Source organism: Silene latifolia, chromosome 4 (assembly GCF_048544455.1).
Source record: "Silene latifolia isolate original U9 population chromosome 4, ASM4854445v1, whole genome shotgun sequence".
In the NCBI taxonomy this organism is placed as follows: Eukaryota; Viridiplantae; Streptophyta; class Magnoliopsida; order Caryophyllales; family Caryophyllaceae; genus Silene; species Silene latifolia.
The window spans coordinates 65,730,153-65,746,683 of record NC_133529.1 but is presented as its reverse complement, the minus strand read 5'-3'; the positions used below and the strand labels follow the sequence as shown (position 1 = coordinate 65,746,683).

Below are 16,531 nucleotides of genomic sequence, written 5' to 3'. Positions count from 1 at the left end.
TATGTGTGGACCAGTTGACTGTAAAAAATTACTTTCCCTCTTGTATTCTAAAATATGAGTTTTAAATATGTGATCATCATGATCTACAATTGTGATCGCATTATTGTCGGGGACACTTACTCCAACATACCATTGGCGGGGAATCGGTTCCAGGGATGATGGAAAGATCCGGGTGAAGAGTTCTTGTTTGAACCCCTTGATAGACATGTAATCCTTGAAGGCTCGAATGTGGTTGCGTGGGTCCTCTACTCCCTTGAACTTGGGTACATCCGTCAAGGTAAAGCTGTCGGGTAGCTGATCCCCAACGAGTTTGAATCTTCAATTGTTCTCAAGGTGGATATTGTTACCATGGGCTAGAAGTTGTTCTTCCAAGAGCTTGAGCCTCTTCTCGATTTCAGTCAAAGGCGTAGTGTTGTGTTCTCCGGTTTCCTTGTTTTTCAGTGTGTCGATATGGGTCTCGACACGGTCCAAGGTGACCTTAATAGCGGTGAGTAGGCTGGCTAGCTGAGCAGTCGTGAGATCTCTTTTATCGTCGTTGTTGTTGGATGAAGCTGAAGACGGGGCCATGGCTCTGAGGCGGAAAACGGCTCATGTTACATCCCAATCCGACATGGTTTAACGACTAAACGCAGACAACACGAGAGACCGAAAAAACAAATTAGACTCAACAAGACGAGGGCGACCGTGTGTGGTGCCTCGGTGCTGACTCGATTTATAATGTGACGGTGTTGACCAGACTTTGACTCGCGTCCAACGTAATGGCGTGACGCCGTTGAACGAGTCTCGAGGTGAGACGACTCATAAATAAAGACCCATAAGTACGCTTGCTTCGACTCAATAGACACGAGGCAGAATTGGAATAGTGGACTGAAGTTTTCGAAAATAGAGATTTTCAAAAAGATTCATTTGTCGCTTTATGGGCGGCTTCCGAAGAGTAGGGAACTTCAAAAGTCGGTTACTTGAAAAGTTGTCTTAAGTTTGTTTTCAAAAGACGGTTTGAGTTTGAGTTGAGGCGGCTCTGAAACAATGTGTTGTTTCCAAAGACGGTTTTTGAAATTCAAAATTGTATGTTTTGAAAATCGAGCTTTGAAAGGTTTTAAAAGGTCTCGGGGACGGTGTATGGTCCTCGGGATTTGAAAAAGCCTCGAAAAAGGGGTGTGTGCCATTTTCGGGTTTTGAAAGAGCCATTGTGTCGGCGCAAGACGGGTTAAAATCCGTGTCTTGACGCGGCGATTATAACGGTGTAAAAAGGTGTTTTTGAAATGGTTGTAGAAAACCAAGTTTGAAAATCGTCATTACGACGGCCTAGAAAGGCGTGCTTTTTTGAAATGGTTGAAGAAAACCAAGTTTGAAAATCGTCATTATGACGGCCTAGAAAGGCGTGCTTTTTGAAATGGTTGTAGAAAACCAGGTTTCAAAATCGTCATTACGATGGCCTAGAAAGGCGTGCTTTTTTTAAATGCGATGGTCGGCGAAAAACCGAGGTTTACTACGGGCATTATAACAGCGCAAAAGGGTTTTTTGAAAGTTTAAAATGACACGGAAGGACTTATGATCACATAACATATAAGCACTCGCAGTTTCATTATATTATGCATAATGCTGACACAAGTTTTGGCTTAAAAGGGTGGGTTACACACCAAGCGATCAAACCCCGATTTTCGAGAGGGATACCAATCCAAACAAAATGTGTAAGGTGGGTGCCCTAGCCTCGTGCTCGAAGGAACTCAATCGGGATTCGAAACGCGGGGATGAGAAACACTCACGCCGACGGTATGAGCCAATTTGTCGAAAAGGGTTAGGTTGTGGGCCCGGACAAGGAACCCTACTGATGACCGTGATATCAATTAATGCATTTCAACCAAGACCTCGTTCGAGTCTTACAATCTAGGGATCACAAAGACACAAGTGTCCTAGTTTTCCCTAGCGGAGTCGCCAATCTGTGGACACGGGCACACCTGCATGACCAGCCGATCTCTGGACATGCAGCGGTCTTTTGAAAGCAATGCTTGGCGGCGTAAAAAAATGCTTTCGACCGGATTGTTTTAGATCGGTCGATTTAGTCTCGGCAAGGGTCTCCAAAACGATGCAAGAGATGTTCGGAGTCGCCACCAAGCATTTGTGGAATGCTTAGAACCCATTCGAATCCACTTTATACCTAGGTCAACCAAGGCAAAAAGCGGTGTTTGACATAGGTACTAAAGATATGGAGTCGTCCCTCTTTAGCATCCTATCTCTAGAATGACTCTCGTTCGCCCTGGATAAGGTCATCCACTATCCAAAGTTTCTGAGTAAGAGGTGAAGGTACGTATTGGAAAGCCCTTTAATCGGACACTCAATCCCGCCCGCGGTAGCGGTCTCTACTGATCGATCTTGGTTGGTTAAATGCAAAAGTTTATAAAACGGGTAAATGCATGAATGCGCATCCACAAGTTTGAACCAAACATGTGAGCTTTCTATGACGGTTGTTTATCCAAATATCAAGTAATTGATGTCAAGTTGGATTTAATGTTGATTTGCATGCAATACGGAAGTTAAACATCCATTTACCGAGTTAGGTTTATGGGGCATAACGTGATCCATTTGTCTTAGTAAGGCGTTTTGCAAATACAATGTGAAAAGAGCAGATTTGTCACTTGATCCGTCCTGTATTTGGGTTAACCGAAGTCGGGACCGTCCTAGACAAGTGCTAGAAAGGAAACAGGGTCAGCATCAGGCAGCCTATTGAGGCGCGAGCCGTCAGGCGATGCAAACAGGCCTGTCCTGTTTTGAAAATTGGAAAATGATTCGCCGGTTTAGGTGCGAGTCAGCAGACTGTCCAAGGGACGTCTTCTGACTGTTAAAGTGTTTGTAAAATGGTTTGAAAAGAGGGTGTTTGAACCCGTCTTAGTTTGAAAAGGTCGTTTAGACCGCTTTTGTGTCAATGTGAGGAACGAGACTTGAATAATCATCATCGTATTGACAATATTCGATGTCGGGTTCGGTTTTTCAAGCTTGACATGAATGGTTTTGAAAATGATTATGAACTAATTGTTTTAAGTTCCTTTGTTTGTAATTAGTCAATGTTCATCATCGTACTCGGGTTAAAAACCGACATGGTATGTGGAACCAAGGATGATTTTGTATTTATGACTATTATGTTTGTTTTGAAATGTAAAGAAATGGAAATAAAAGGTTTTAAAATACCTTTTAAAATGTGTTTAACCAAATATTATCACTGAAACACGGATTAAACCGTCATGATATGAGGAACCAAGGGTGAAAATGTTTCATGGTTAAAAGTTTGTCATGAAAATGATTTGAAATATTTAAAATGGTAAAAACCGATTACAAATATGAAATGAATTAAAAAAAGGAAAGATGAGACCAAACACGGCTGGATTAAGGCCTGAGAGGGCATTGAGGCGCTAGCCTCTCTGCTATGCAAGCAGCCCCTGTCTCCGGCCAAAATTCGGTTTTGGCTCATTTAACCTATATTTGAATCATGTTATGCATGTTTTAGCATGTTATAGTCATAAAACAGATGAGAAACATGATAGACGATGATTTTTACACCCTCATACTTACATGCTAGGCTTGAGATGAGAAATCGACGAAAGTGTATCAACTTGTTTGGTCGGAAAACTCGATTTGAAAACTATTTTAGCAATGTAAAATAGTGTTTTGTTAAGTTTAGTGATGGTGTAGTTGGTCGAGATGGTCGGTCAAGTGATTTAATGCACGATGACTGTACCAAACAATGTGTAAGGCTTGCACTTTCGATCGGTAGGTCGAAAATACGTGTCGGTTTGTGTCTTAGGAAGTCGAGTCGAGAATTTTAAAGGAGAAATGAGGGGCGGACACTCGCGTACCTTCAAATGGTGGCATTTGAGGGGTATTTATAGAAAAATGGGTGTGTGCGTTTTGAGCGACGTGGTTACATGGGCTACTCGATGAGGCGCGAGCCATTTCACGGGTCTTCGAGCTTTCTTGTCACTATCACGTAATTGAAATCATTATTTGTTCTATCCAAGGTTTTGGATGACATGATTTGTACTTGACCATTCAGCATTTCGGGAATACTTAATATGGAAGTTTTGAGAATTTTGTTTTTTTTTTGTTTGACTCGGTTTGACTCGTTGTTGGAGTCAGGATTTGAATTTTGAGTCGGTTTTTGGTCCGATGTCGGTTTTGACTCAAGTTAGTATCATTGCGACCTCGTCGTCGTGTATTAAACACTCCAGGTACTTTTGAAAAGTTTTGAAATGTTTTGTTTTCGAAATCGTTTTAATTTTTCCGACGTATAATTATACAAAACTGTTGATTAAACGCTGCGATTCCTAAGCATGTTCTAGGCCGATATTCATCGAGTGTTTGTTGGAGACTCGACAGATACTGGGTATCTACACACGCTAAGGCTCTCTTTCATAAGGCAGTTGCTCTTAGAAATTTAAACAGATTACAGGAGGCTTGCTCCACTTTGGAGGAGGGAGTCTTGGTGGAGCCTCATAATAAGGATATTCTTCAAGAGTTGGGTGATATTAAAAATCTACCGATATTCAATCAAAATGGTAAGCGTATGGCGAAGGATTCTTTTGATGCTAAAAATATTCGGGAAGGGAAACGTCTTAGTTCTTTGCTAGAAAATCAAAGAGTCGGGGTGTCAAATGATGTTGCTATGGTAGAAAATTGTCAACCTAGAAAATCGTGCGCTAGAAACGATACTCTATCGTCTCTAAATAATTTGGATTTGGTTAGTACAAGTGCCTATCAATTCGACCCACTTAGCAAAAGCAGGAAAGGTAAGAAACCGTTCCTTGGTTCATAATCATTTGATCGTATGGATTTAGGTAGTAGCAGAGCTATTAGTAATGAGGCTTGTACTAGCGCTATTAGTAATGAGGCTTGTTCGGAGGTTAACATGAATGTTGACCATAGTCCTTGCTCCAATCATAATCATTGTGATCAGTTTCTGATGTGAATCACATTTCTGCACATTTAGTCCCCGAACTAGCCACGTTCCTATGCTTTCTAGCGCTTATTAGGGTCGTTTCTTATCTTTAGTTCCCTACTTTGCATATTCTTTGAGGTTTTGTGTCCTTAGTAGGAGAGGATTGCCAACTTTGCATCTATGGAGCAAAGTGGAGCTAAATGGAGTGCATCTAATGACCAAGTATCAAAGAGGATATCATTACTAAAGGCCTAAGTGAATAAATGAAGTAGAAATGGGTAATGATGAAGAGCCCCACAACCTCCCATCGAACCCCACGGATCCTTGGGCAGTAAAAGAAGAAGAAGAAGAGCTGATCAAAGATCCGGGCGTCTCAAGCCATAATCCGGGCGGCCCGAGCCCAGGTCGGGCGTCTCAAGACTTGATTCGGGCGTCTCACCATCAGGTCAAGCGGATCTCTAGGCAGCACAAGTTTGCTTCAATGACAATCCGGACGGCTCTCTCTAGGACTTGCAAAGCACTAATCATCTTCTTAGGGACTTAATCGTCATTTAAGCCCTTAGTTACCCTAATACTTGTACTTAGTATAAATACCCCATTGTGTTGGGGGATTAAAAACCAAGTTTACGAAGTTAGAATTTAGCATTAATCAAGTTGTATTCTCTTAATTCAATATTAATCAAATCTTAATTCCTCTTTAATCCTTCAAGTGTTCGTAGTTCTATTTGGGTAATTTGAAGATTATTTGGGTTTAATGAAGACTTGACAACTCTTCATTATTCATCAAGTGTTCTTCTATTATTCTTTACTTATATTTGGATCATCCTTAAAATTGGTATAATCCCTTTTACTCTTGCTTAAATTATTGCTTACTCATTCATCATGTTTAACTTTGCTAATATGATTAACACATTTATTAGCATGTTTACTATAATCATGAGTGAGTAGTCTTCTAGCTAGGGTTAATAGGGGATTAGGGGAACTATAACATGGGGGTAGATTCATACATAATCTAATACGTTATCATAAGATTGCTTGCTTGTTGTAGTGTTAACCTACGCACATGATATGCTTCATAAAATGCTTGACTATGAAACCTTGCATTTATACATCTCCTATCTATTCAACAAGACTTGTAAGATATAAACTAACTCGACTCTTGTTAGACCATGCATAGAAGTGAATAGGAAGAAACTAAGTCGACTTGTAGGTGTTGTACAGTCTTGATCGACTCGGCTCCGGGACCCAAATCTTCCTATGGATCGTAAGATATAAACTAACTCGATTCCACTACAACAATAACTTGCTTGCAACTATGAAAACATGTTTGTATGATCACCACCATGAATCCCCTATGAACTCATGAGACCCTAGTGCCTTAATCTATTGTTTACAAACCCCTACTTTACTTGCTTATTTTACTTTCATTTCTTTACATTTCATTGTTAAAGTAGTGTAGCTTGATACCTCTAATCTCAACCCAATTAGTGACACCCTAAGACATAGATTTCTACAACCGATAACTTAATTCAAAACCCGTCCTTTGGGATCCGACATTTACTTACCACTCTACTAAGAGTAGTTTGTTTAGTTATAAATATTGTTTTGGTTGGTTGATTTAGACGACAAAGTTTCGAACCGCACCAAAAATGGCCCTGTTGTCGGGGACGGTGTTCAATTGAATTATTGTCATTTGTTGTTTTCAGTTGTGTCTTTCTTTTTTACCTTGGGGAAGTCAAACTCCTCAAGGTAGTTTTAATTGTTTTCTAGTTGTTTGCTTTTTGCATGTCTAGAAGATCATAAGGTAGACCTTTGCCTATTGATCCTTAAATTGAAAGAACCTTGACCAATCTTAGAAGAACCACTAGAGGGGCTTCAACAAGTTTGGGTATTGGAGAACTTGTGGATATCGGTGTTATCCAATCGGATAGTGTTGTGTTTACCAACCGTTTTGCAAGAGAAGGAGAGGAGAACCCAATTCAAAACCAACCACAAAATCAACCCACAATGCCTAAATTTTCATCTCATTCCGTACCAACCGGGGAGAACCTACCGTATGGTACTCCAACACCACCTCACTTAACCGGTAATTTCATTGCCAAATCCACATTCATACAACTAGTTGAGAGAAGCCAATTCGGAAGGATGCCTAGTGAAGATCATCATCTACACATGGAGACTTTTTGAGACTATTGTGATGCAATCTCTCAAAACGGAGTGACTTAAGACCAAATTCGATGGGTGTTGTTTCCTTTTTCCTTGATCGGAGCCGCAAAGCAATGGTTAAAGAGCCTAGACAAGGCTACCCTTGGAATTAATTCATGGAAGAAGTTAGCATTTGCCTTCTACAAGAAGTTTTATCCTCCGGAGAAGACCAACATGTTGAGAGCCCAAATCACCGGGTTCAAGCAAAAGGATGAGGAATCATTATATGAAGCATGGGAGAGATTTAAGGATACTTGTCGCTCTTGTCCTCACAATGGACTTAGTGAGTGGTTCCTTGTTCAACAGTTTTGGAACGACTTATATGAAGACTCATGAAATGTGCTTAATATGGGCTACAATGGGAGGTTCACTGAGGTTGATGACATCCAAACATGGGCCAAGATCGAAGAAATGGCGGTCCATAATTCCCAATATAGTAGGCCATGAAAGGCCACTAGAGGAGGAAAGCATGAGGTGGATTCTATCACACAATTGGGTGCTCAACTAAGTGCTCATATCAACACCATCAGCTTGAAGTTTGAGAAGGCCATGGCTAAGCTTGAGGAAGCCTCCAAATCACCCAAAGAACATGTCAATGCTATGATGGCATCATCCTCAATCCCAAATAGAGTACGTGAAAGTTTGTGGAACCTTGGGACATGATCAAAATGAATGTAGGGGAACAAATGAACAAGTAAATGCTTTCCAAGCATACAAGAATGGCACCCTTACTCCAACTACTACAATGAGAATACCAAATTCCATCCAAACCTTTCATACAAAAGCCAAAATGTCCAAAACCCTCAACCCACATACACACCACCTCCAATGAGAAATCCTACTCAAAGACTATACTACAATCAACCCAATGACCAAGCCTTTGATGTCCAAAAAGCGGTCCTCCAAATGCAAATAAGCCAACAAGATTTCTTTGCTCAAATGCAAAGGGATAGTCAAGCCAAAGAAATTACCATCAACAATATCCTTACTCACACCAAAATGTTGGAGACTCAATTGTTTCAATTAGCATCTTCTAGCTCCCAAAAACAAAAGGGACAATTACCTCCCCAAGGTAATCCTCCCACAAGACATGAGACCGTCAATTCTATCCACATGAATAGTGGTACTAGATATGAGGGACCAAACGTGCCGATTGAAGAAGGTATTGTTGAGGAGAATGACAAGCAAAGTGATGTGATTGAACCACTAAGGAGAAATCATAAGGTGGTAGAGACATCTACCAATGACTCATCAAAGAAGAGAAATGAAGAGAAGGCTAGAGAAATTGAGAAAGAGCCTATTGTGATTAGACTTCCATTCCCAAGTCGCCAAACTAAGCCCAAGTTTGATGAGCAACTTGGAAAGTTCATGGAGATTGTAAAGAACTTAGAAGTCTCTATACCATTCATGGAGCTAACCCTTCATGTTCCGGCCTATGAAAAGTACATAAAAGATATCCTTACCAAGAAGAAGTCCATCAGAAAGTTGGAAACCGTTGCCTTCACAAAGGTGAGTAGTGCAATTCTACAAGGGAGTTCCCCTCCAAAGCTCAAAGATCCGGGAATTTTCTCCATTCCATGTACCATTGGTGATACCACAATCAACAAGGCACTATGTGATCTAGGTGCAAGTGTGAGTGTCATGCCATACTCGGTATGTGAAAGACTAGGAGTGGGAGAGATCAAATGCACCAACATGACCTTACAAATGGCGGATCGTTCAACAAAGAAACCACTTGAGGTATGGGAAGATGTACCCGTAAGAGTTGGAAAGTTTTTCATACCGGTGGACTTTGTCATTGTTGATATGGAAGAAGATTCCAACATTCCAATCATTCTTGGAAGACCATTCCTACACACCGCCGGAGCGGTGATCGATGTGAAACATGGAGAGCTCACACTTGAAGTAGGTGATGAGACAATCACCTTCAACCTTGATAAGACTATGAGAGCTCCCAACTTGTTTGAACCATGCTTTATGGTTAATCACTATACTCGGAAGGGTGAGAAGAAGAAGATGGAATCTCCATTCAAAAAACAAGGGAAAGATGGGAATCTCAAAGAAAAGGGCAAAGACACACCGCCCAATTGGAAGAAAGATATTGATGATGTTGAAATGGCTCTATTCGGAGAGCATGGAATATTTCACAACAACAATGTGGGGTTGCAAAGCTCGCTCATGACAAGTAAAGATGAAGGCCTCATTGGCCATGATAATAAGGAAGGAGAGTTGCTCTTGTCAACTCATGATTCACCCTACATAGGAGAGAAAGCAAATGAAGTATTTGGTATATGGGACGATGAATTTGAAGGATTGGTTAATCCCTACATTGGGTATGTTATGACTCTAGACCAAGGCTTGATGGATCCTTGTCAATACTTTGACTCAGATTACAATAATCAAGACAACAATGTGCAAGGGTCTATGCAAGACCTTTACCATGAGAATGAACAAGCCTTTGACTACTTCTACAAGGTGTTTAGCAACATCAACAACACATTGGCTTTGCCTCCTTGACACCTCTCAAAAGAAGGAGAGTTTAGTGGAGTCCTCCCTAAACCACCATTTGTAAATATTCTAACCTCTTAACTTGTATTTCATTTAACTTGTACATTACTCAATTTTTCATTGCACCTTACATGCTTTGTTGATTAACTTGTGTGACATGAGAGCAAGTGAGGGAGGGATTCTAATGTGCTTCAAATGTGTAGTGTTTGATGATCAAGTGTGGGGAAGCACATGCCTAGGCTAACCAAGCCTTTGTAGTGCTACCCAAGAAGAAAAAGAAGAAGGAATCACACGGGGTGAAGACCCCCACGAGCAGCTCTGAGCTCGTGGGGACTGGGAAAATGTTGAAAAATAAAAAACTGCTCTGTAAGGAAATCTGCCCGAGCCGACTTCAGGACGAACGAGCCAATGCTCAAGATGCCCGACCTCAGCTTAAGTCATGGGGACTGGAGGGGTTCTCAATTGCAAAATCTGCACTGGGAGACAATCTGCCAGTCTCCAGCTCAAGTCGAGCGAGCAAGCTAAGAATCCGCCCGAACTGGTCTCGAGACGCCCGTCTCCAGAGCCCTCCAGAAAATTAATTTTCCACTGCCCAAAAATCCGCCCAACTCGACCTTGAGTCGCCCGTCCCTACCTATTATATCACAAAACACGAGACCAAAACCCCTCTTCTTTATTTCATTTCGCTTCATTAAAACACAAACACGATTATTTCCCTCACTTCAACCTTCAAACCCTCATCCAAAAACAACAATCTCTCATCCAAATTCACCCAAATCAAGTCCAAACTTGCTCAAAACAAAAACAAATCACTCCTTCATCAACATAAGACTATTCAAACAACAATTTCTTCAAAAAAATCAATCAATTTCTCTAGGGTTGGTGAAAATTCGAAAAAGCCCAAATTGATTAGGCATTCAACTAAACCTTGAAGAAAGAAGCATTCAAGCATTTACTTGGTGTGTTGATACAAGAAGGAAAGCAATGGCAAGGATCAAGGGAGGAATCAAGACAACAAAAACACCAACATTGTCTAAAAGACAACAAGCTCTAGCATCCAAAGCAATGGTCTTGGTACAAAGGGAGCAAGCTACTACTTCAACCAACAATGCTATTGAGGAAGCTACTAACTCTATACCGGAAGTGGAACAATTGAAGAAATATCCGGAGGTAACTTTCTTATCCGATAAGCATAGGAATGCATTCGAATCCCTATCCAAGAAGAAGATTCTAGCTACAAAATTCATATGTCAAGATGCTTTGAGTAAATTAGGTGTCCTTGAGCAAACAAAAGGCATTTTTCGAGTCCATGGATTAACAACCCTCTTTGAAATGAATGAATTGACATACCCCTCCTTGACTTTGGAATTCATTAGTTCCGTGAGGGAGTATAAGATTGAGACTCGAAATTATGTAGAATTACGTCTCGAAAACAAGACTAGAACGATGCTCAAAGGTGAATTTGGTGGAGTGTTTAGGCTTAAGAGGTATGACCGGTTCACAAAGAAACCGTTGGAATTTGACGCCGAACCAATTTGGCTAGCCATCTCCGGTCATAAGTTCACTACTTTCAAAGAGTGTCATGCCAGACTCGGGCTATTCCTCCATCTTCCCCTTGCCCTTGTCATTCTTGTCATATTTCTTGTCACGACCTCGAGACGGACGCTCTTGCGCCACTTCAGACCTAATCACCAACGGTCTTTCTCGAGGCCTAGCTTTTCCATTCTTGCCAATCGCCATTTCCGCGACAGGAGTAGTCTTTGGTTTCTTCGAAGGATGAACAACTTGAAACCCGGCTTCTTCTTCTCCCTCTGTCAGATGCTTCTCCTTCTCTTTCTCTACATTCATCATCCGGGTATAAAGTATTGGCACAAGTTCGTGGCAAACACTTTGATTGCTAGGAAAGAAGCCAATCACTTGACGGAATTAGACTTTGTTTACCTTGAGTCTTTCTTGAATGTTGGTGGGAAACCCAAGAGTGAGTATAATGTTCTCCAACTATTGATAAAAAGATTAAAGAGTCTTTCGATCCAAAATACTCAAGGGGGGGGGGGGGGGGGGTGAATTGAGGATTTAAAACTTTTATAACTTTTTCGATTGTATAAATGTAATTAGTTATTTAAAGTTTATTGATTAAACTTTAACTAATTAACTAATGATCAAGTATGAACAAAACAAACGAATGAACAAAAAGAGAAGGAGACACACGGTTTTTGAAGTGGTTCAATTTCACAAATCGAAACCTACGTCCACTATTCTCGATTAATAAATTTAGTACCTTTCTACGGATTACAAATTTACTAACCCAACTCGTACAACTAACTCTAGCTGTAACTCAATGAGTACCGTTAAATACTCGAGTGACTAACTTACGCTAATAAGAAAGCACTAATAATTCTTGCAAAGGTTCACGTTAATGAACAAGTAAGAAATCTATTGAGCACTATTATTTTATAACGATAACTTAACAAATGAACATACGAGTTTAAACACACGACCTTTTGAAAATAGCAAATCGGTTTTCTTGCTTGAAACACACGGTTTTGCTTTGAAAGATTAAATCAATTTTATGCTTAAGATCTCTGATTTTAAATGTTGCAAAAGCAAAGTATTTATAGGATAGGAAGGAGCAAGGCTAATCGGTTTTCACGAAACCCTAATAGCCGAAATAGAGATATGTAAACAAATAAAATCTTCTATTATTTCTTTCCTTAAAGCCTTAAAGATAATAAAGAATATTCCAAAAGATAGAATATAAATTATCCTACTATTATCTTTTCCATAAATTCTAAGATATGATAAGATTTTCCACAATAAGAATATCTCTATCATAAATAACCATATCAAGTAAGATATAAAAGATATGTAAAGATATTCCTAGAGAATAAACTCTTTACAATAAGATCTTGTTATATCTTAGGTCACACGAAATATCACGGCTCATATGCCTCGTGATTAGTGCAAACCCTAACTTAATATTAGGTTAGAATTTAGGTTTTAAGAGTAGCTATATTAAAACCCTAATTAGTAATATGGTCCAACTCATAAGTTGACCCAAAGCGATTACTAATTAACGTTCAACATAAAACCGAACTCCGCACTAAACCGGGCTTTATTTAATAAATACTTTTACTAAAACATTTAAAATAAACAAAAACGTTTTTCATAAACAATTTTGAAACAATTCATGTCGTGTAATAAAAACTCAGCATCTCAATGTTATAGCAGAAGAGTTATAACATTGAGCTCTTTTACTAGTAATGTTATAGTTGTAAACCTATAACTTTACCAATACAAGAAATTCACTCTTAGTTACCATTACGAGATAATCACTTATACTATTCTAATCTTCATAGGAGATCTTCGAGCATAGGCTACTTCATCATCCAAGCTTGATTAATCTTTAGACGGACTTCGCCTTCTCATAATACTTGAATGAATCTCAGATAACTTTGATCTTCAATTGAGTCTTGATCACGATATACTTCCATCACAATTCTTCTTTATTGCTTGTAATAAATAAGTCTAATCTAAAAGACTTAAACAAACGATTACGCGCAACGAGTATATAAATTATAAAGCACATTGACATCATCAAAACACAAACATATATATTATATGGTTCAACAAATTCCCCTTTTTGATGATGGCAAGTCTCCTAAAATTGTGACTAAGTATAAAGTTCCCCCCTCAATATAATACCGTCATCTTAATAATAAAGATCAACGCAAGATCAAGACGATTAACATAAAATTGAAACTTAAAGTAACTTTAAGAGACAATTGGTCTTGACAAGGAGCAAGCTTAGGTAGATGCTTACCATAGATGTTCTTTCCCCCTCTTGACATCATCGAAAGGATTAGAACAAACATGAAATGACTAGAATAATATAAGACGAGACAAGAGATAAAAACGATATAAAAAGCAAATAAACCACATATAAACATAAGCATCCAGAAGTCTAATTAACATACAAACGTAAGAAAATATGTTTAATGCCAAGGGGCCGAATAAACAACATGTTTAGAGAAGTACTTGGGCCATAACCACAAGTAAATGCCAAAATGGGCCGAATAGAGTTTAGCAAAATACACCACTAAGACAAAGAAAATACTAAAAATAGTAGGTGCTAAATTAGGCAAGGGGCAAGACAAGGTCATATGTTACGGGTCTTATACGGGTTCACATAGTCGGGACGAGTGCGATGTTCCAAAGTATCAAGGCGGTCAAACGAACTCCTCACAAGAGTAGCGAGACTTTGAAGGCTTCGCTCAAAATTAAGAACCTTCAAGGACAATGCCTTCGTGGCCTCCAACGTGAGTGACTGATCGGCCGCCATAGCCTTCCCGTGCATCACCAACGCACCTCCTTGACTAGTAAGGAAGGAGAGACGATCTGCATGTGGGAACACTTCTCCACGGATGGCCTTCAACTCCCTCTCAAAACCCACTAACCTTTGTTCAACCCCGTCCATCCAAGCATATACCCGAGCACAATCCAAACCCGAATCCGAGGACCAAGATGGCCCAACTTGTGACAAAAACGTGGCCAAGGTAGTGGACTGCTCCTCGAATTTTTCCATTAAAGTGCCCAAGAAATTCTCCATCTTTTCACCCATAGCTCCCAACCCGTGTCATTAACCACTTTCTCAACATCTTTCAAGAGAACTAATTCTGATCCATCAAACTCGAGACCCATGAGCTTAATTAAATGGTCACATATGCAATATTTAGCACTAACTCCATAACTATCCCGTTCCACAACTTGTTTGATTTCTAACAACCGAGACACCCACATCCCATATGGAATATCGATAGTTGTACAAAATGTTTCTTTAGTGACCGTGAGACTCGTTTGGACAATTCGGTTCTGCACTAGACTCGCCAAGTTGACCTTTTGACATTACAACCACGAGTAGACAATTATCGCCTCATAGCTCGACACTTTATCCCTTCCTCCCCTTCTTGGCACAATTGTATTCCAAAGGAAATTTAGAAGAAATTTATTTTTTGCCGAAAGAGGACGGACAATTATGTTTCCACCCTCCGACCCAACCTCCTCAAAATATAGCTTAATAGCCAATTCTTTTTCACCAACAATATTAGACCACTCAAGACTCAAATTTATATCAATTCCGTTATTAGGAACCGAAAAAGCAGAGCAAAAATCCGAAACAGAGACCATCACATCTATACCATTGAAAGTCGCATGCAACACTCCCTTCTTAATTTTCACAGTAGCGAAAAATTGGACAACCTCCACTGGATAAATTGGACCCGAAAATTGACTAACATGACTCCATTCTTGAAAATCAAGAAAATCGATAAAAAATTTAAGAGCCGGAATAGTAGTCAACCAAGACTTAGGATAGTACCTTCCACCATGGATTGAGTAAGGCAAGACCCGAGACACAAGAGTACTCTCATCTTTGGTTAATCAGACTCGGTTCAAACCTTCCCTTGTTGCATTTTTCGAGACTTCTCGAAGTAAGGTTCTCGAAACACCACTCCTAATAACAACTTCGGGTTCATCAACATCATTCCCCTCATCGACAACAACCTTGTTCTTTCCCTTAAAAAGATTGCGCCTCTTTCCTTCGGACATCGCATCATCTCGACCGTGAAACAGAGGAGGAGACGATTGTGAGTGTGGTGAAGGAAAAGTAGAGAAATTAGGATTATTGGATGGTTGTGATGATGGAGGATTGTTGGAGTTTTGGTGGTGTTGATTCCGGGTAGAAGAACGAGTTTTTGCATGGTTAGTATTCATGGTGATGGTGATAGTTGAGTGTGATGATGATAGAGATGGTAAAAGATTTTACAAGATTTTCAGAAAAGAGAAAAAGTGATCAAGTAGATGTGAGGGTGAGGGTTACACGGCAAAGGGGTAATTATAGCATAGAGTTTAGGTTAGTCAAAGTCTAGGTTTAGGCAAGTGGTGATTAAATTTTGGTAAGTGGCATTGAATATAGTAAGTGATATATATTGAAGTAGGAATAGGAGATGCTAGACGTGATTTATTGAAGCAATTTAGGAAAGATTTTTATAAATTTTGGAAAATAAATATGGTGTATCTTAATTTTTAAGAAATAAGATAAAGTTTGTATGTCAATAAGATTATAAAATACAAATAGAATATATACGATAAATATACTTCTATAAACGAAATTATCCATGCAACGCAAAATACGGACACAGTCATACAATCTTAATCTTTACTAGTCAGTCATTAAGAAATTAAACACATATGAAATCTTAGGTACCACTGATTAAACCAATTTCAAACCGTAAAGCCTCAAATCGTTCTCTAGCTAATGATTTTGTCAAAATGTCTGCCCATTGTTTTTCAGTACTACAAAACTCAAGTTTTATATTCCCTTTATCAACATGGTCTCGAATAAAATGGTGTCTTATTTCAATATGTTTGGTACGTGAATGTTGTGCGGGGTTTTTAGAAATAATTATCGCACTCGTATTATCACATAAAATAGGAATGCATCCTACATCAACACCATAATCACGTAATTGTTGTTTAAGCCATAATAATTGAGTACATACCAGTCCTGCAGCGATATACTCCTGGCCAAAGCATTGAAAGGGCAACCGAATTCTGCTTCTTTGAACCCCACGTAATAATGCAAGGTCCAACGAACGTGGCAACACCTGACATGCGTTTTCTGTCTAGAGAACATCCAGCGTAGTCGGCATCAGAATAACCAACTAGGTCGAAATTATACTCCATTGGATACCACAAATATAGCTTAGCCGTTCCAATTAAATATCGTAAAATCCTTTTTACGGCCGTCATATGTGACTCTCTAGGAGATGACTGATATCTCGCACAAACACATACGCTAAACATGATATCCGGTCGACTTGCAGTTAAATA

The 16,531-nt window shown here is 39.5% G+C and overlaps 1 non-coding gene across 1 annotated transcript; it reads right to left on the bottom strand.

The window, feature by feature from the left end:
- Positions 1-7,309: 7,309 nt before the first annotated feature.
- Positions 7,310-7,416, bottom strand: LOC141654503 (small nucleolar RNA R71). Its single transcript, XR_012548061.1, has one exon. It is a non-coding gene; the product is annotated as a small nucleolar RNA R71 (small nucleolar RNA).
- Between the last annotated feature and the right edge of the window lie 9,115 nt (positions 7,417-16,531).